This window comes from Bos javanicus, chromosome 4 (genome assembly GCF_032452875.1).
Source record: "Bos javanicus breed banteng chromosome 4, ARS-OSU_banteng_1.0, whole genome shotgun sequence".
In the NCBI taxonomy this organism is placed as follows: domain Eukaryota; kingdom Metazoa; phylum Chordata; class Mammalia; order Artiodactyla; family Bovidae; genus Bos; species Bos javanicus.
Genome location: NC_083871.1, coordinates 55055690 through 55077111, shown reverse-complemented (window position 1 = coordinate 55077111; position 21422 = coordinate 55055690). Strand labels below are relative to the sequence as shown.

At 36.6% G+C, this 21422-nt stretch overlaps 1 protein-coding gene across 7 annotated transcripts in view; it reads left to right on the top strand.

Annotated features, from left to right (window-relative positions):
* The window catches only part of FOXP2 (forkhead box P2), a 668538-nt gene that overhangs the window by 34995 nt on the left and 612121 nt on the right, over nt 1–21422 (top strand). Inside the window, exon 2 of one of the 7 annotated variants that reach the window (XM_061414065.1) lies at nt 1388–1451. The exons of the other annotated variants lie outside the window; for them this stretch is intronic. The gene's annotated coding sequence lies outside the window, so the exon portion shown is untranslated. The remainder of the gene's footprint in view (nt 1–1387; nt 1452–21422) is intronic. 7 annotated transcript variants of the gene reach the window in all.

Sequence of the window (21422 nt, the reverse complement as noted above, 5' to 3'; positions counted from 1 at the left end):
TGAGTCATCTAAATTTTGTAACTTGATGAAATCAAGAGCTATGTTAGTCACTGTAGGATTTGAAAATGCTCTATGATTTAAATGTTAACTTTTAATCATAAATCTAAGTCAGTGCATTCATTCACACTTTATCTCTTTCCTTACAGCTTATTTATTTTACTAAAAAATGATGAAAGGGAAAAAAACCTCCAAAATATTAGTTTTTGAAGTAAAAATATATAATTTATTTTATTGTTAACTGATAAATATCTGTCAGATTAGTTATAGTCTTAACTGCATCTGAATGGAAGTCTCATATTTTAAGATAGAGATATCTTTTATTTTCATGAGAGCTTTAAGAATTTAGGATTTGAGCATTTGCTGCGGCATATGGTGCATTTTCTGTCCTATTTTGTATACCAGCCCATTAAGAAGAGAAAGTGAAGTAACTAATCTAAAAATAACTCTGCTGTTGGCCTAATTTAACGACAACAAAAAAAGTCTACTGTGCATCAGTAAAATTCCACATTTTGTCTCCCCTGGTGGAAAAATCTCTGAAGCATTTTGCCACCTATTCACAGCACAGCATCTTGTTTGGCATCATAATTGCAGCCAGAAGGGCTGTTTTGACTTTTTTTAGTATTGTGTGCCCCAGTCATAGTGCAGACCTTGGCAGTCCAGAGACCCACCTTACCTGATACCAGTTTAGTTACCCTTCAAGTCACATACTCACGCATCTTATTCCAAAGCCCATTCATTTTCACAAAAACATACAATCTTGAATTTGAAATTGGTGTTTTAAAAAAAGCCAGTGGGATACAAAAGTACATATTAAAACTAGTCACAAGACTATAGTCTTGTCTTTAATAGTTTAATTTTTTAATGCCTGTTCAACTTATCTTTAAAGTTATGTAAGGTATCTTAGGGCTTCCCTTGTAGCTCAGTCGGTAAAGGATCTGCCTGCAGTGCAGGAGACCTGGGTCCGATCCCTGGGTTGGGAAGATCCCCTGGAGAAGGAAATCACAACCTACTCCAGTATCCTTGCCTGGAAAATCTCATGGACAGAGGAGCTGGGTGGGATGCAGTCCATGGGGTCACAAAGAGTCGGACACGACTGAGCGACTAACACTAACACTAACTAAGGTATCTTAAAAATACTTGTAAGATGAAACAAGTTTAATGAATTTCTTTCATCTTTACATGTATTCTTTGGTGATATTTTGGCATTTTGTTTATATTATTTTCTGTTCTTCAGATTAACATTTTTACATTTGTTCAGCATCTTCTTGGGTTGCTAACTGGAGTAGTTGGTGTAGAAGTACTTCATGTAGATAATGGTTCTTTTTCTGACTTTAAGATTGCAGGCATTTTGGATACTTTATGATAATACATTTGCTATTGATTACAGGTACAGAGTGCCTCAAGAGCTTGAGTGTGGAACATCACCAGTGGAACTGAGGCATTTCTTCATGGTGAGGGAACTGATTGGCACTAATGTTTGTAAAAGCTTTTGCAACTTAAATTCAAAGGAATTTTTATTCCTTTTGTGAGATCTTTAAGAATTTGGGAGTGAGCATTTGCTGTGGCATATGGTACATTTTAAATTTTAAAATACTTTTGAATCCTACATAAGCATTCATTCACTGATATGTTGGACTAGTATGAGCTTAGAACATCCATAAGGAATATTTTAGCTCTTAAAAAGATAAGATATGGAGCAGATAGGAAATAAACTTTGTTAAAGAATAACATTCAAGTATTAGGAGGATTGCAAGAGAAGTAAGTATTAATAATAGCCCTATTAGGAAGACCACATTAATCGTTTGCAGTGAGTCACGTACACAGTGACTCTGGCTTATATACGTGTCTGACTCACTTTGGCCAGTGGGACGTAAGCACATATGATGCAAGTAGACAGATAATAAGTTCTGGCCTTCTTGGAATGCCACTGTCCCCATTGAGGAAGCCTCTTTTAGCCTCCCAAAGATGAAAGGCCATATGGAGACATCTAGCCTGTTCAAGGCCTACTGGGCCCAAGGGAATTCTGCCAGAGCTAACCTACCAGGTGAATGCAGCTGCAAAGTGAGCCTATTCCAGGTCCTAATAAGAACCATACACCTTACTCACAGACTTATCAGAAATAAGCTATTGTTTTCAGTTGCTGAGCTTGGGAGTTGTTTGCTATGCAGCAATTGATAAACAAATATAGGAATTCATGCAGCTACAGGATGCAGTACAGAAAGTGGAAATAATGGCAGATGCCTACCGAAAGCAGACCAGGAGACCTGTGGTTAAGCTGCTAATTTGCTTCTGAGGTTCCTAGTAGTTAAAGTGGAATGCAGTTAGTTTTAGAGCATCCATTTTGAAAAAGAAGGAAGAATAGCATTCTTCAGAAAAGGGAATGCCATTCCTTGGACTAAATTCTATAAGAGACTTCTCATGTCAGGCCTTAACAGGAGAGAGTAATGAGTGATACATAAGGGGCTATGTCCTTGACCACATTCCAGCAATAGATCTTCTGAAGGGATCTTTTGTGTATTTCTGTAAAGCCCAAAGATATATCTTCAAAGCACAACTCTGTGAGCTTGATTATGAGAAGGATTAAGGTATATTGTACTCTTTTAAAAATTTTATTATTATACAGTTTCCTATTTGACTTTATTCATTTCCACAACGTCAGTTAAATTCTTTGACACAACAACTCCTAATTTATGTGTTTAATCCCTAATTTCTCATTGTGCTATGGATTTGAATGCTTTCAACAGTGTACTATAGATCTCTTCCTGGAAGATCTTTCTTCTTTGAGTTTCTTATTTGGAATATAAAACATTGCTTTCCTTCCAGAAGGTTTAGTTGTGTTATTTCTAGTCCCACAGTGTCTTATAGTTATTGATGTTCAGCTCTTAGAATGAATCTAATAGTGATGGCTGGTGGACTTGAGAGCCTGATGGCCTGAAAATATTGAAGTTGTATTATTCTAAAGTTTTTACTCGCATTAGAGAATCAGAGATTGAAAACAGTAACCAAAGAGAAAAACTGAAATCCTGGAAGAACTGAAATAAAGATAATAAATGAGTTCTCTACTTAAAACAAATGAAAATTTATAAACTTTGTGTGAAACAGAAAAAGAACATAACTTATATGGCTGTTTTGTTTTGAATCAATAATTACTGTGTCCCTTTGACTACCTGTCACCTAAGTGAATCTGCTTTTCTCTATGTGCTTTCATTATATCCCATGGATTACTTCAAATTTGTATTTTAGAATTGGAGAATCTGAGGTCTTGATAAATTAGGATAGTTGCTTGTTGTTGCTGTTCTTCAGTTGTTAAATTGGGTCCAACTCTTTGCAACCCAATGGGGTGCAGCACGCCAGGCTCCTCAGTCCTCCACTATATCCCAGAGTTTACCCAAATTCACTGTCATTGTCTAAGACGCTTCCAGCGCTTGCTTGGCTAATGCAATATGGTCTTTTGAAATATGTGTTAACTGTCCATATTTCTGATATATGGATTTTCTTATTTTCTTTTTTTCCTTGCTATATCAGTGTCTTCCAGAGTATAGGCACAGGGTAGTTGCTTAATGTATATTTATTGAAGGAATGATGGCGTTTTTCTTTTTTTTTTTAATTTTATTTTATTTTTTAACTTTACAATATCGTATTGGTTTTGCCATATATCAACATGAATCCATCACAGGTATACTCATGTTCCCCATCCTGAACCCCCCTCCCTCCTCCCTCCCCGTACCATTCCTCTGGGTCGTCCCATTGCAGCAGCCCCAAGCATCCAGTATCGTGCATTGAACCTGGACTGGTGACTCGTTTCATATATGATATTATACATGTTTCAATGCCATTCTCATGGACACTTTTATACCTCTCTAGTAGGTTCTATAACATAGTAATCAAACACTTATTTTCATATTATCCCTCTGGTTGTAATGGCTCCTCATGTCTTTTAGTTTATAATGACCCAAATACTGTTTGTTACATATTTTGGAGTTAGGATTTTTAAAATACACAGAATAGCTTGCATAAAGCCTGGATAACATGAAAAGTTAACTAACAACATCACTGGAGCAAATCCAGATGTCATTTGCTGAGTAAGCCTTGTGGCTCTGGGGGGAGTGATTAGTGGGCTTTGTCCCATGGGAGCTAAAGGTCTTTTGGAGAGGACTAGGCCAGTGAATCTTTTGGGGAATTGGAGTGGCAGAAAAAGTTGCAAAAATGAAAGCTGCCATACCTTCTAAGAACCTTAAAAGAACTTATACCATAAGAACGTTATACCTAATAAGAACTGCCATACCTTATAAGAACTTTCTTTAGGCTCTTTTCTAGACTTAACATTTTGCTGGCCCTAAAAATGGGTATCATAAATAATAAATAAATTGAATGCAAAAATGACAAAGGGGAAAATGTTTAAGAAGACTAGAATATTATTAAAATCAAAAGTCAGAGTAAAAATTTGAAATATCTAAGACGTTTAAAATGGTAGCTCTCAAGGTATTTAAAATTATAGCTGTAAATGAGAGCAATAGGGGAAAAAAAGATTAGTATTAGAACTCTGGAAATTAAGGGTAAGAGTTAATTGAATAAAAATGTGACACAAAGAATAGAGGTTGAAAGTTGGGTAAGAAAATACAGTATACAGTAAGAAAAAATAATAGATATATGAGATTAAATTTTAAATGCATAGGGTAACTATGGTTAACAATTCATGTGAAAGAAGAGTGATTTGATGGAAGGTGACGAGGATTTGGTGAGGGGTTGTCTTCACAAGAGAATTACCTCCTCCTCAAGCTTTTGACATTTTGTCTTGGCTCCTTTAAGGGCACTCATGCCTCCCTATGTCTCAATTTAAGATTATCCTTTGGGGACTATCCCTGTGAAGCTGGGATAACACCTCCCCTCTCCCATCCCAGTTTTTTTTTTTTTTTACATGGCAAGTATTCAGAGTTGATTGCAGAATCTTTAGTAAGAGCCTGTGTCTAAATAACTCTCTAAACCTGGCAGTTGAAAATGATTTTGATGTTTCACGAGAAAATTTTTACTTTGATATAACAAATGATTCTGTTTTGCATAGCCCTATAGTCCCTTATTTGTTGTTACATGATTATAATAGTGAATGCTGTTAGGAATGTTTACAATATACATTATTTGCATTACTTTTTTGATCTTTATAGCCACCTCTGGGACAAGTGCTTTCATTATATCCCATGGATTACTTCAAATTTGTATTTTAGAACTGGAGAATCTGAGGTCTTGATAAATTAGGATAGTTTCTTGTTGTTGCTGTTCTTCAGTTGTTAAATTGGGTCCAACTCTTTGCAACCCAATGGGGTGCAGCACGCCAGGCTCCTCAGTCCTCCACTATATCCCAGAGCTTGCTCAAATTCATGTCCATTGAGTCGGTGATGTTATCTAACCACTTGTCCTCTGTCACCACCTCTCCTTTTGCCTTCAATCTTTCCCAGCATCGGGTTCTAGTGTTTGTTAGTCAAGCTGAGGTTAGTACCTGGATCTTTTAATTCCCACTCTAGTTGTGTTTCTACCATAGCCTTTACCATATTTCCACCTGCTGTTTCTTGGGTTCACAGTGGTTGAATGTTTTGTAACATTTATGAATAAGAATGGCAAAAAAGAATGTGAAGTTTTAATAGAAACTGTGTTCTCATTCCAGATTATGAATGAATTAATAGAGAATTTATGCCCCTCATACTGCCCTTATGCATAATTTCTTATTCTGTGTGAAATTTGTCATCATTAAAGCATGATTTTAAAAATGGGAAAAATTAATGGTTTTCAGAATGACTGAAGATATAAAAAGTATGTGAGGAAGCTAAGAATAGACAGGTATAGTAAATGACTGGTTATATATCAGCCAAGAATTTTTTTGACTACTCCTGTCTTTACCTAGGCAGAATCAAGCTTTGAGAAGATCTTGACAGGCACAAAAATTAACAGATTTTTCACTACACAGTAAGTACAGTTACAGAGGTTGGCACAACATGTTAGAGGTAGACAGAGAAGGGACTGCTGCCACAGAATGGGTGAGTGGGGACAGGAGAGGCTTCCCAGAAGAAAACTCTGAATTGTTACTGGCAGATTGTTTCATGTACCAGTGTTGAAAATGAGGGCTTTTCTGGTTCTTTCAAGCAATAATTGACAAACTGGTTGGTCATCTCCTGATTGGCAAGGACAGTCCATTTTAGAATTAAATTAATCCCCAAATGCAAATCCATTCTTCCATTCTCATGAGTGAAAAAATTTGCATAGGTTTTTACTTCGAAGAACAATTAAGGACTACTTGTGTTGTGCTTAGTCGCTCAGTCATGACCAACTCTTTGCGACCCCATGGGCTGTAGCTCATACTTACTAGTAGTCTAAGTTGGATATTAAAGCTTACTAAAATATATATAACATTGCCAAAATGCAACCCATTACTAGAGTCTGCTACAAGATATTAGTATTTCATCAGAAATCAAAGTGCAATGAAATACTGATAAGTTGTAAAGCTCCAACTGCTCATGCTCAACAAACAGGTGGCTGGAATTACCAGTATTTTCTTGAATGTGTTATCAGTATATCAGTTGGGCTCTCTTAAATTGGTCATGGTGTTTGCTGCTGTCTTGCGTCTGAATTATAAATGATTAGTATAGATTCATCATCTTATTTTTTCAGGATTGTATCCTTCAGTGTTAATTCATACTTGTATCAGTAGTAGTTTTTAGCTCTTGCATGTCTTATTGTTGGTAAATCATGAGTGAAAAACAAACCATGCATGCTTTTCATCAGAACTTCTCAAATGTAGGAATCTGAAGAGCTTATTACAAAAGAGATCCCTGGGCCCCATCCACAGAAATTCTAACTCAGTACATCAGTGTGGGGTCTGATAGTTAAGTTTTGACAAGTTCCCAGGTGATGTTGATGCTGCTGATTTTTCAGCCGTACTTTGAATAAAACCAGTCTGTATCATTCTTGCTGGACTTGCCTGGTGGCTCAGTGGTAAAGAATTCACCTGCCAGTGCAGGAGACACAAGTTTGATTCCTGAGTCAGGAAGATCCCCTGGAGAAGGAAACGGTGACCCACTTCAGCATTCTTGCCTGGGAAATCCCATGGACAGAGGAGCCTGGTGGGCTACAGTCTAGAGGCCATAAAAGAATTGGACATGACTTAGTGACTAAAAAATATCATTCTTGCTAAAGCAGACATGTACACCACCCATGAAAACATTCCTGTATAATGATATCTCCTATTGTTTAGTCCTTTTCTTTTGGAAGATAAGCATTCACAAGATGGGGTATTTAGGTGGGTGAGGAGCAGAATCTCCGAGTATTTTGGCCACTTTTAGTTAACACACCAAAAAAAAAAAAAAAATTGAGAATCTCTGATTTTGAGCAAATTATAGTTGATCAGATGTGGCTCAGACATCACATGCTAGAAGAACAGAGGTGATAAATCACTGTGGCTCAAGCATCATGTGCTAGGAGAACAGAGCTGATAAATGTGGCCAGAGAAATTTACCATCTTACCTAGGGTTTTGTATATCACATTCAATAATGTGCCTTTAACCTAAGAGTGATAGTAAACCATGAAAGCATTTGGAACTAGGAGATGGCATGATCAAAGTTATATAAAAAAGAGTATTACAAGAAGGGAAGCAGAGACAACAGTTTGAAGCTCTAACAATAATGTAGATGAAAAACAGTGAAGGACCTGAACTAAACAATAAGCAGTGATGAGAATGATAATGTGAGAGATAGTAAGGCAGTGATAATGATTATAATAGCAACTAATAATTGCTGTGCATTATGAGCTGTAGACTGATCACTTTACCAAGCACATTGGGTATATGATTTAATTTAGTCCTTACAGCAGCCTTATGAGGCAAATTATCTTATTAACATTTTTAAAATGGGGAAACTGAGTCATAGAGAAGCTAAGTTACTTGTTAAGGCCACACAACTGCTTAGGGCAGAGCAATGATTTAGACTTCAGCAGTTTGTCTTAGAGCCCAGACTCTTGAACTGAATGGCAGATTTGATGGAATTGGGTGATACGAGGCGAAGGAGGTGGATTGAGTGCTCCTAGGTTAAGCATTTCTAGCCTAGACACTGGTACTATGTAGGAAAATTATGAGGTGATGTGTATTTGGAGTGTGATGAAGTGGAGAAGTGAAGGGTCAGGGAGAGGATGAATTCAATTTTGGACATTCTGAGTTTGAGAAATCCAAGAGAAGCGTTCTAGTGGTCAATGAATATATGGGTCTTTACTGTAGAAATCTAATGCAAACACAAAAACATGGTGGCTAGATGAGATGCAGAGAATGTTGTGAAATGGGTAAACCTATCTGTGCTGCTGCTGCTAAGTCGCTTCAGTCGTGTCCGACTCTGTGCGACCCCATAGACGGCAGCCCACCAGGCTCCCCTGTCCCTGGGATTCTCCAGGCAAGAACACTGGAGTGGGTTGCCATTTCTTCTCTGATGCATGAAAGTGAAAAGTGAAAGTGAAGTTGCTTAGTCGTGTCTGACTCTTCGCGACCCCATGGACTGCAGCCTACTAGGCTCCTCTGTCCATGGGATTTTCCAGGCAAGAATACTGGAGTGGGTTGCCATTGCCTTATCCGAAACCTATGTGTAATACTGTATTAAATTTTGAATGTCACTCTTTAATTAAAACTGAAGTTGTGTCTGGAGATAAACATAGTTTCAAAGAATTGGGAAACAATGTTGCAGGAATACTGGAGTAAGGAACTGGGTTGTTTAATGCAGAGTTAAAGAGAAGGGGTGGAGAAGGCAATGGCAACCCACTCCAGTTCTCTTGCCTGGAAAACCCCATGGACAGAGGAGCCTCGTAGGCTGCAGTCCATGGGGTCTCGAAGAGTTGGACACATCTGAATGACTTCACTTTCACTTTTCACTTTCATGCATTGGAGAAGGAAATGGCAACCCACTCCAGTGTTCTTGCCTGGAGAATCCCAGGGACGGGGGAGCCTGGTGGGCTGCCGTCTGTGGGGTCCCACAGAGTTGAACACGACTGAAGCGACTTAGTAGCAGCAGCAGCAGCAAAGAGACAGGGAAAGCCCATGGTACACAATATTTAAGAGAATAGTTATGTAGAACAGGGAATGTATGTAGCACAGTAGTCAGAATAGGACCAAACAGATGCAAATTACTCAGTTCCAGATATGCTGAGAATAATGGCATGTCCAAAAAGGGAAAGGATTGCCTTATGAGGTAGTGTATGCTATTTAAGGACCTGAGATATCAACTGGAGTGCCACCCAGTACCAGTATTGTAGAGGCAATTCTCGTTCCACATGGATTATTCAGTACATCAGAATTTAAGAGTATTGTAATAAACTGTTCCGGGTTTTATAATTTGTTTTTAAATTATTTATAGGTGTATTCTGAGTTTTACTTCACAAGCGAAGTAAATCATTATTTTTCTTGGCATAAAGCATATGAAATCATCACCATCTAGGATGATAGTTGCTGGAAATGTGTAAAGATTTTCCCTAAAACTAATCCGTGTCTCATTACTGCTTTAGTTGTTTCAGCAGAATGCAATAGTTTGGTTGCAAGAATTGTTTACCATATCAGTGACGCCAAGTAAAGGCAGTGTTTTTAATTCCACTTAAAGCAAAATGTCAAAATAAGGTGTAGTTCCTTATTACTGGATCTACAATTTTTGTATCTCCTTTTTTTTTTTTCTTGGCCACTGGGACTTTTGTTACCAGCAATGAAACACAACCTTCATGTTGTACTGTCTAGGATAGATACTGTAAATTTCTGGGCTTGCTTTTCCATTGATCTGGATTGCCGTATGGGAATCCTATTCAGCTGATCTTTATTTCCTGAGTCAGAAATTCTGTTTTACCAATCTTTGGGGCTTTCAGCAGTTATTCTCAGTGGGCCTTCAGGTATTGCACATGAAAGAGAAGGTTCAAAGGCATAGAAAGAAGGTTCAGGGCTGAAATGTTTACACTGCATTTTAAAAAATTTTACAAACATTTTCTAAGTTGATGGATCAGCATGAAAGCTTAGTAGATCTAAAGCTTTTTATATGCTGTAGTATAGGCAGCATTTGAATTATACACAATTTTTAAGGAATGGTGTGGTACTCTTCAGTTATAAATTTTATGCAAAAGTGACTCACTTGTATGTTTCCAGCAAGTGTAATGAACAACACTGTGATTAATGTTTTATATTTCTTGATTTTTCCACAAGTTTACTTGCCTCTTCTTATTCTGATTTATTTTGAAGCTGGCAGTATTGAATTGCGATAAAGTACAGTTTACAGTCAAAATAAGAAATTAACAAGCCACTGGAAATTTTATAATAAACATATTTCCCAGGTTTTACCACTTTTTATGTGGTCAGCTACATATATTGCATAGCAATAAAAATGTTGTTTTTTAATTAATGAAAATACAAATACAAAAAGCCAAGTGTTATGTATTTATCATTTATTTAGTAAAATATATTTTAATTATAAAGAGATTTTACCACCATATATTGATTTTTTTATGGTGTAATGTTTGCTAATGTGTCAGTAGCTTGTTAGAACATAATCTGGTTCTCTGTGACTAGTTGCAGATTACACATTTATAAATTTTAAATAGACAACTTTGATACTTCTCTCAGCTTTGTGTATAAACAAAATGTTCAGTATGAAATGTAAAAGTTTGATAAAGGTCTTGTGTTTATTCTGAAGTACATAAATGTTTGTAGAACATTTTTTAAAAATCCTTGTAAAGTAAGTATTTGAGTCTTTTGCCATACACAGCATTTTCTTATTAAACAGATTTTTGACATTATGTTAAGCTATAACAGAATCCATGCTTCTGGGAAGTTTACATACATTAAAAGACTTTTTGACAAGATGAAATTAGTCTTCTGTATGAAATTATGGGAGAATTTACAAAATGAGCATATATGCTTAGGAGCTGATTTATCAAAATATTTTTGACTTGATTTTCCTTTTATGGGCTTCTCTCCCATTTTTATCTCATCGTGTATATGTGTGTGTGTGTGTGTGTGTGTGTGTTTGCCTGTAAAATTTGCATAATGTAAATATATCTTCCAACCACAGCCAAAGTGGTGGTTTGGAGATACATTGTTTGGCCCTGGGGAGGAGGTAGGCTTGTAAGGAAAAGAATACTGTGATTTGCTTAACATAACCTGTCCTCCCTCACGCCTAACTACAAACTTAATTGTGCTGTTCTAATAAACCTGGGGTCATTTTCATGTTAAATACTATCCATGCGTGGATTTAAAAGTGATAATACACTAAGTAGCCTCTCGAAAGCAATTGGCTTTTATTCTAATCATGGGGATCAAATCGTGATGCTTTCGTTAAAATCATTCCATAATTTAATTTTAAATTTTAAATTCTTTTTTAGGGTGGATTCCCAAGCTTCCTGGGATTTCTTCTAATATTGGGACATTTATTTATTTGGTTGTATTAGTGTGTTGCCATTTCTCAGTTCACAAAGGACTCTGTTTTAATCTATGTCATAACTTGACACAATCTGTTGTTATAGATCTGCTTTCCAATAGACTTTGAGATCTTTGTGGTTACAGACTGTGTTTTATCTTTCTTTGTCCAAGGCCAAGTGATATAATAAGAGGTGGTGAGGTAAGAATGTGGCTGTCCTGTTCAACGCAGCTTCAGAGCAGAAGCGTCAGTCTGTTTCCTGATGGTTGGGGGCATCCCTGGTGGCTCGGACAGTAAAGGATCCACCTGCAAACGATCCCTGGGTGGGTAAGAGCCCCTGGAGAAAGTAGTAAACACTCCACTCTTTCAGGCAGTCCATTCTTGCCTGAAAATTTTCATGGACAGAGGAGCCTGTCAGACTCAGTCCATGGGGTTGCAGAGTTGGACGACAATAAGTATGCACGCGCACGCTCTAGACTATAAAGCCTCACCATAGCAGGGTCCCTGGTGTTCAGTGAGTCAGAATTCTTGCCCTTCCTTCCCTCAAGATGGTCCTCCTACCCAAAGAAAGCCTAACCACTTTTTAATTTTAGAGTAGATTTTCCAATTGAGGGATTCCCTCTCTTGGTCTTAGGTTGATAATAGGCCAGTTTGGGCACATGCCCATCACACTAGTCCACAAAACACTCATTTGTGGGATACCTGGGTTTGATCCCTTGGTTGGGAAGATCCCCTGAAGAAGGGAAAGGCTACCCACTCCAGTGTTCTGGCCTAGATAATTCCATGGACAGTATAGTCCATGGGGTCACAAAGGGTTGGACATGACTGAGTGACTTTCACTTTCATATGTACTATGAAAATTGTGCATATCAAACAAAAGATAACTTGGTTCTAGTGAAGAACATAACTTTTTAAAGGGATTAATAAGGAGAAATAACAATTTATTTGAGTTTCATATAGATTCCTTAAAAAAAAATAGCAATCTCTGCAGGCAAGGAAGATACTGTGCTATGTCTTTAAGAATTTAAAGATGAAGAGTACTTAGTATTGCTCTCAAGGAGACAAAATGTAGTGGGGATGCATGTGTGTGTGTGTGTGTGTGTGTGTGTGTGTGTGTGTGCATGATCATAATGCAGATTAAGTGAATTAAGCATTATAACCAGCAACCTATGGGAATGATCTGTTCTAATATGAGCTTCAGGAAAAAAAGTACAGAGGATATGAACACTTGACCTGAGTTTTGAATAATGCATAGAGACCTGATAGGTATATTTATGCAAATATTCAAGCACATGATAGCACACATACTCAGTATGAATTTATGGGGATAAATTTATGTGGATGCGTGTGTGCACAAATGCATAGTCATGGTGAGATTAGTGTATACTCTTCTTAAATGCCTTTATTCTCATGATATGTAACAATATAGAAGTCTTTATAAAAGCCTCTCTCCCTTAACTGATGTTGCCGGAATATTATTTTGACTTAAATCTTTAGTAACTAAAACTGTCAGCAGTCATGATTAAATAGTATATTAACCTGTACGATTCTTATAGTGACACATGGCTGTGTATTAAAGTGAAATAAATGATAGACTTTTAGAATTATCTGGTCATGAAGGGACGTACATAATTTTGTTTTGAAAAAGTCCAGCCCTTTGGCAGCTGTCTAGTATTCAGATGGTAATTGTATTATCCTGGATGGGAGCTATGTGGAGGAAGACATTATAGATCATTTATTCCTACCCATGTCATCTTGAAATGATTAAACCAAAATAATTCTGTGGTTTACCCTTCAACTTGGTCTTTTAGATGCTTCTACTTCCCTCTCCCCAAATCTCTTTAATTTTTATTGATGCCTATATGAGGTATCTATAGTTGGATAACAAATTACCACAAAAATCAAATTACTGTGAGATGACTAATCATTTCATACATAGTTTCTTTGACTCAGGAATCTGGGCATGCCTTAGCTGGTTACTCTGCTTCAGTGTCCCTCACAAACCGTAGTCACAGTGTCAGTCAGAGCTGTAGTCTCATGCGAAGGTTCATCTGGGAAAAGATCTACTTCTAATCTTAAATGGTTTTGGCAGAATCCAATTCCTTGTGATTTTTGGACTGAGGGCCTCTGTTCTTTGCTGACTATTGACTGGAGACAGTCCTCAGTTTCTTGCCATGTAGGTCTCTGCATATGAAAGTCTGCTTTATCAAAGTCAACAAAGGAGAAGGTCTGTAGAGATAGTCTATAAGGATAATGGGAGTTACAGTCTTATGTAATATAATCATGGTGGTGTTATCTCATCACTTCTGGTGTATCTCCTTCATTAAAAATTATATCACTGGTCTTTACCACACTCAAGAGGAAGGGATTAAGTATGTCTTATAGACATGAATACCAGTACCAGATGATGGAGATCATTATGGGCCACCTTAGAGTCTGCCTGCTGCAATGCCTAATGTTTATTTTGGGTGGGAAAGACCTATTCTGTAATGATAAATAAAAATGTAGAACTCAGAAGGGTAAACTCATCAGTAATTAATTTTACTTGTCAGTGAATAACTGCATATAATGTCAGAACTTTCCCTTTTTTTTTTTGATATCCAGAGAATATAAAGAGACTAAAAAGGCATTGGATTGATGAATTATAAAAGAAGTGATTGCATCAAGCTAGCGCATGCAAAGGACAGATTTTTTTTTTTCCAGTTTGTAAATTCTGTCTTTATCTAAAACATTTATTGTTTTCTTCAACTTCATGGAAATTAATGGATGTTGTACTCAGAAATGCTCGAGTACAAGTCTGCCTATAACTTTATTGCAATTTAAAAACAATTTAAAATCAGATTTCTCTTACTATTCCTTTCCCTCTTCCTTTTTCCAGAGTACTCCTTGTTTGATGTAGCTATACATTTGTAGTCAGTATTAGAAAATAAAAATAAATAAAGGAAATAGAGAAATACACAGAACATAGTTCTTACTAAATGTATTGTGAATAAGAAACGATAATGACAGAAAATTTATACTGAATTTGACAATGAAAATAGATAGATGCAGGACATAGTTATTTGTGTATATTCAAATATTAGGGACAGACCATTGAATTAATGATTAAAATAGATTGAATAAGGATCAGAAATTGGTATGTGGTAAATTAAATTCTCTTGCGCTTTGTTTGCTTCTAATATCTTATAAATTTTAAGGGTATTCCAATAATAATTACTATTTCACTGTCAGAATTAACAAAAGACCTCTTTTTTAATGTGCAACTAAACCTCAACTACTAATCAATGCATTTCTCCTACTTTAGTTAACATGATCATCTGTGGTTGATCATGGCTCAGTATTATCCTGAAATGAAGGCAATGTAGCCATTAAAAGCAGGGAATTCAACATCAGGTCACCACCTCTTATCCTAATTTAAACTACTAACACTCTTGTAAATTACTGAATTCTTGCAAAGGTCCTTTCTCCCCCAGAATGACTCATCTCTTATTTAGCAGATTCTTAGCCTTGGCCTTACATTTTCAGTATAGATATCCTATTATTAATGTACTTTTAAAACTTTATTTTTTATTTAATTAGTTCTGAAAGTTTCTATTTACCCTCAAATTAGTCACTAGTCAGGGATCTGAACACTCCAAAACTTGAATTTTAAAATATTTCTTGACAAAAGATATTTAGTCTATTGTCTATAGTGTCCCGAAACACGCCATTTTAGTGTTGTTTGATCTAGATTTTAAAAGCCCGAGAATTCAAGGACTTTTGCTGTTCAGTTGCCAAGTCGTGTCCAACCCTTTGTGATCCATGGACACATGTGATCCATGTGATCCAAGCACGCCAGGCTTCCCTGTCCCTCACCATCTTCCAGAGTTTGCCCAAGTTCATATGCATTGAATTGGTGATGCCATCCAGCCGTCTCATCCTCTTTCACCTCTTTCTCCTGGTGCCCTCGATCTTAACCAGCATCAGTGTCTTTTCCAGTGACTCGACTGTTCGCATGAGGTGGCCAAGGACTATCACTATGTAAATAACTTTGTGTAGCAGTTTGTGCAATTAGACATTCAATAAATGCTTTCTGATAATGGAAACCCAGTTAAAAGTCTTCTGGGGAAATTCAGAATTTTTAAACAACCAAACAGAGTCACAATAGTGTAAAGTTCTCCAGTATTTTGAAATAGCTTCTTTCTTCCTAGCTGCTTAGCCTTATGTCCCTTTTCATACTCTCCATTTCTTTTTAGGACATTAAAACAAACAAACAAAACATTCTGTGCTTCTTTTGTCTGAAATACCTTAGATCTCTGACTGCCAGAATCTTTTCTTCTTGACTTGGGTATGTTGGAGATACCACATCTTCCACTCTGATTTGTCCTTTTCATTCAGGAATGTGGGGAGGAAGTTGAATACTCAGTTGGCTAGAGTTACAGAGGAAGAAGATATCTTAGGAATAACACTGCTCAGCATTCATAACTGAGCCTAGATATTTAGTGGAAAAACCTTAACTAAAAATCCAGAGGTTTTAACTAAAAGTTCTATGTTTTGTTTTTTTTCTTTGTGAACCAGGATAATAGTATTATGTTGTGTGTGTTGCTTGCACACTATTGTGACCTGGTGATACAATAGATATCAACTTGTTTGTGCATCTTTGCCCTAGTGACATATTATTGGCTATTTAGCTATATCGCAGATAATCAGTATGTTAGCCCCTGGACAATTCTGACTCAAAGCCCGATGGCAGACTTTGTTTTGACTGGTAAGTAACTTGAGGCTAAAAAATTATATTTAAAAAAAATTATGGTAAAATTGCACTTTGGCTACTCATGTGTTTTTAGAATATTTTAGGTAAGTATCCTTTAATTTAATGATGGATAACTACAAGTCATGTGATATTACTTTTTCTGTGAAAACTTAGAAGCCTATGCCTGTTCATTTCTTTTTTTACTACTCTTTGCTGCTAGGGAGTATAGGCTGAACTTCATAATTTAAACTTCACTGTATTTTACTTTATGTTATTCTCTAATTGCTTTCTATATCTTTACTTATATATATATATATATATATATATATACACACACACACACACATACACATGGAGAAGGCAATGGCACCCCACTCCAGTATTTTTGCCTGGAAAATCCCATGGATGGAGGAGCCTGGTAGGCTGCAGTCCATGGGATCGCTAGAGTCGGACATGATTGAGCAACTTCACTTTGACTTTTCACTTTCATGCATTGGAGAAGGAAATGGCAACCCATTCCAGTGTTCTTGCCTGGAGAATCCCAGGGATGGGGAAGCCTGGTGGGCTGCCGTCTCTGGGGTCACACAGAGTCAGACACGACTGACTGAAGTGATTTAGCAGCAGCAGCAGCATATATATATACTTTTTTACTCTTATATATATATTTTGGGCAGTGCTGGGTCTTCACTGCAGTTTTTCTCTAGTTGGGAGAGGGGGCTACTGTTTATAGTCATGTGGGTCTTCTCATCGCGGTGCCTTCTATTGTTACAGAGCACGGGTTGTAGAGTGTGGACTTTGGTAATTGTGGCATATGGGCTTAATTGCTCTGCAGTATGTGGAATCTTTCTGGACCAGGGATTGAATCCATGTTCCCTGCATTGGCAGGTGGATTCTTATTATACTGAGCCACCAGGGGAGTCCTTTACTTTTCTATCATTAACTAGAAATAAAGTTTTGAACTATCTTATTCTTCTCTTTACCTCATAATTATTTTACTTTTGGGTACATATTGGGTATTTAATTTAAAAAGTTAAAATTATTTTTGTCTTAAAGAATATTCTTTAAGTGTGATGAAAATGTGGCAAAATGAAACCCAAACACTTCTCTTGAGGGAAAAAGAAAACTTTGTTCAAACTTTTAAGACAAAATCTGTCTCTAGAACACATCAGAAAGATTTGCTATTAAAAAGCCACCCTATTAAGCATATGTTTAATATGATTCCATGTATTTTTGTAACCATGCCTATACTGTTATTTTTCCTCAGTATTTTTATAGATTTTCTTTTTTTTTTTTTTTAAGGAAGCAGTTAGGAGAAAGAAAATTTCTAGGCAAACCATCCCTAGAAACAAATTCCTAGTTAAACATTAGTAATTGCATAATCTTAATATGAAAAAGTAGCTGAGAATATTTAAATTTCTGCCATTCTGGGATTTTTATCTTAATATATTTTGTGTGTTGATTTTTAGTGTGAAAAGTAAGTGTTTTGGTAAATCACATGCTATAGAAGTAAAAATACAGAAATATTTTTATAAATCATGTACTACAGAAAAAAAATACAAAGATATCAGGGTAGGTATTTTAGGAAATTGGGAATTTATTTATTTATTTTTTTCTGGGAAAAAGTTTAAACTGCCATTGAATTTCATTTTCATTTAATTTTTTAAAAGAAAATGTTGGCTTTGTTATGCTAGATCATTATACGCTTTATTTCTATTACATTTTGTCATAATGCACACTGAGTATAAATAAACTCTGGTATGCTAACCCTAATAGCAATTAAACTGGAAGTGTTTGTGTTTCATCACTGTGAACTTAGCAGAAACGTTTCCATGACAACCTTCATGCTAGTTAAGACAACCAGAGGTGATCAACAGTTTATGTATTTTTTTCTTTTGCAAGAATGGAATTTGTGTTGACAGTTTTGGCCTTTAATGGCACTTTTGTTCTGTGTGAAAGTATTTGTTTATCAGATCATATGTTGTTAACTGTCAGACTGAGGTAGAGTGACTGCTTTGATAAAAGGCTTCCTTAGAATGTCCAGCCCGTGAAGCTCTTGTAGTCTAATTATCCCCATCAGTACAGAAGAATCCATTTGCATCAGTACTCTACAAATTTTACTTTATTAAGACCAAGTATTATGCTGAATAAAATTGGGAAGATCTTGATTTTGTTTGGCCATATAAAAATTGAAATTCCTTGTAGCCTTACTTCTTAATGAATTTCAACCTCCCCTGGAAAAATTCCATACATGTATACCTAAAGAAAAATATCTAAGTGTCCTCTTTAGAAAAGGTTATTGGGGCAGTTTTATGTTTTCCTTAAATCACTTGCTCTCCTAGAATATTATAACTACATCAATAGAGTCTGCTACCAAAGATGTACAAAAAGAGGAAAAATAATTTTATAGTTTCAAACAGAAATTGCCAAGCTGATGGTGTAACTAAGAACTTTTTCCTTTTTACTGTTAATACAGAGGCACATTAAAAACTTTGCTTACTTTTAAATTCTCAAAATAAGCATCTATCTATCTATCTATCTATATATATATATATATATATGTTCTTATAAAGAGGACTGTCATTGTGAAGTTTCTTCAGAACTGTGTGTGTTCCACAAGAGAGAGAAGCTATTCACTCAGGGATGTGTGTTTGTCCTCTTTAACTGACCCCATGGTCACTTGTTCAACGTTGTCTAATACCTGCAGGATGGGAGTAGGTGTCAAGGCATATTAAATATTTTATATGATTCATAGTGGAAAGTAAGCTCATTACTTTATAAAATAAAGCTTGATAGTTTTCTTGGATAGTATGACTATATAGATGTTAGGTTTTATCATATGTCCTCTCAGAAAAAGAAATAGTTTAATTTTTACCAGCTTTGTTAAACTATTAACAATATTAAATAATAAATTTCTAGGACTAAACATTATCCTTGCTTTCTTTAAAATTACCTGTTAACATTATTAACCTCAATGAAGTTGACATTTCTATAAAATGACATGGTTTTATCTTATTTTAAAGAATAGAATCCTGATTTTTCAATTCTTTTATTCAGTCTTTGTCTTGACATCATCATCCATCCAGATGTATAAGCCAGAAGCTTGGAAATGATCGTGAACCTGTCTCATTCACTCAGTCATTCACTCGTTTCTTCTTAGGCACTCTTAGTACTGAGGGTAGAGTGCAAAACAATATGCGTAGAAATTCCTTCTCTTGAGACTAGACTGTGGTCTCATGAATCATAAAAGATAAAGATGAGTGTCTTGGAGATAAAGAAAACAAAAAGGGGTTTGTCTGTGTGTGAAAGAGATATGGGATGGGTTTTGCTATTTTAAATGGAATAGTCAAGGAAGACTTCATTGGAAAGTTGGCATTTATGCAAAGAACTGAAAGGTGAAGGCAAGAGGTATGCTGTTATCTGAAATGTTAAGCAGAGAGTAAGCACACATTAATGGTCTTGAATTTTGAGAAACGGCAAGCAGATTGGGCAACTCATGCAGAACATGCAATGACAAAGGTAGTAGGAGCTAGAATTGGGGATTGAGGGATAGAGAACATAGGGCTTTGTGAGCTACTCTAGAACATTGAGTAGATGATTAATACAGTATCATTTCCCTCTTGACAGAATCACTCTGGCTGCTGTGTTGAAAATAACCTGTAGAGAGGTAGGGATGAAGGCAAGGAAGGAGCAAAGATGAAGCTAGTTAGGAATTTATTGCAAGAATTCAAACAAGAGATTGTAGGAGCTTGGATAAGAGTGGTAATCATAGTGTAGGTGAGGGAAGGGATCAAATTCTGGATGTATTTTGAAGATTTAGCCAACAGGATTCACTGACAGATTGAATGTGGTGTTTGAGGCAAAGGCAGGAATCAAAGTGGATTCAGAGTTTCTGCCTGAAAATTGATAGTATTTCCTTTTTTTCTGAGTTGGGGAAAACCATAGAGAGGGAATTTGGGGAGAAACATTAAAAATTAAAGTTTGGATAGGTTTGGGAATTCTATTAGATATCTGATTGTAGACAGTAAATAGGAAATTGGATATAGGAACATGGAATTTAGAGCAGAGATGTGAGCTCTAGAGAAACATTTGTAAATTAGCACATAGATATTATTTGAGACAATGTGAGGCTAGGAAGGATCACCAAAAGAAAGAAACAGGCCAAGGATTTCTCTTATCCAGGCAGAGTGAATGCCTCAGTGTGGCCAGAGCAGTCCCAGTTTATGCCTGGCCCCAGAGTAACTCAGAGTGCCCCACTCTCCCTCTACAGAGAACCTCTTTGGACAATGAAATACATGATCACTGGACAAATATTTTTTGTCTCTACTCTTTTTATATCCACTTCCTTTTCCTAGTTTGTTAATCCAAGCCTCTCACCAGATTTCTTAACTTCTCTTCTCACCTTCTCCCACCAATCTTTACTTCCAGAATAACCTAATCATTCCACATATAAATCTAATAATGTCATTCCCCTTGTTAGGCTTTTCCTATGGCTTCTAATGTTTAAAGAGTAGAACAGTGTCTATAATATGAAATTTCAGAATTCTTTGTTATCTTATTCTTGCCTCTCTGTACAGCTCCCTTCTCTTGCCATTTCCCCCTTATCTAGCTTCTTGGAAATGAGGGATTTTTTACTGCTGTTTGGGAGCTGCCACTCAGCTGCTAAGCCCCAGGGGCTGCTTTCCTGTAGTAAGGAGCTGTGTGGGGCTGGGGGCCAGCACTCTTTACTACTATGCCTCCCAAATCTTCCCTGATTCATGGGAGTTGGGGGTGGGTGAACAGGCACCACCACCCAGCTGCTTCCACGTGACTGGTGTAGGCTTTCTGCAGCACTGTGGAAATGAGATTGCCAATATTCACCAATGTCTGATTCCAGATAGAAGCTGGGAGAGATGGACACTTATTTGGCTGCAAGTTCATCTAGAATTGGCTGGCAGCTTATCCTGGCTGGAAATCCACAATTCTTACTGAGTTTTGGTAGATTTGGTTGAGTAAGTTCCCTTGTGGTTGCATATCTTTTGACTCTTCTCCAGAGATTAAAAAAAAAATAAAAAATTTACTTTTAATTGGAAGATAATTGCTCTACAATATTGTGTTGGTTTCTGCCACAGAACAATGTGAATCAGCCATAAGTATACATATATCCCCTCCCTCTTGAGTCTCCTCCCCATCCTATAGGTCATCACAGAGCACTGGGCTGGGCTCCTTGTGTTGTACAGCAATTTCCCACTAGCTATCTGTTTTACACATGGTAATGTACATACTTCAATGCTAC